Source organism: Nerophis ophidion, linkage group LG11 (assembly GCF_033978795.1).
Source record: "Nerophis ophidion isolate RoL-2023_Sa linkage group LG11, RoL_Noph_v1.0, whole genome shotgun sequence".
NCBI classification, from domain to species: domain Eukaryota; kingdom Metazoa; phylum Chordata; class Actinopteri; order Syngnathiformes; family Syngnathidae; genus Nerophis; species Nerophis ophidion.
Window position 1 is genome coordinate 39951287 of NC_084621.1, and position 691 is coordinate 39951977.

A 691-nucleotide genomic window follows, 5' to 3' on the forward strand; every position below is an offset into this window, starting at 1 on the left:
CAATAGGTCAAGGCAAGGCATGTTTATTTATAGAGCACAAATAGTACGCAAGGCAATTCAAAGTGATTTAAAGAAATCACATGAAGCCAGAAAATAAAATAGAATAATCATTGAAAAAAAGGAAGCAGAATTCAAAATAAAATAATCATAAAAACAATCAGAATTCAAATTAAAGTCAAAGTGATCAGATAAAATTATTTTAATTGACATCTGTACAATAAAAAAGGGTTTTAAGCCTGGATTTGAACATTGCCATCCCACATCTTCTGGAAGACTATTCCAGAGCATAAAATTGAAACACAACCTCACCATGTTTGGTCCTGACTTTGGGCACCAGCAGTAAATCAGTCCCTGAGGTTACCAGAAGCCACGATGGTTCACAATATGAACAAAAACACCTCTATCAATATTTGAATTGACCCCACCCTCCTTCAGCTAACTTTTTTTGCAACATAAGTTAAAATCTTCTGTTACACATATTGACATGAATTATTGTTATTAATACTATTGATGCTGTTTTATTTAAAAGTTGTAAACGGTGTTAGAGATTATTGGCAATATTATTGATACAGGACAGTACTGTTGTTTGGCTGGGTTAGGTCAATACAATGGCGCCGCCCAATGGAGAGAGTATGTCATGACAGCTTGTAAGATTGTTTCGTCATGTTAACCAGAGTGACATATGAATATG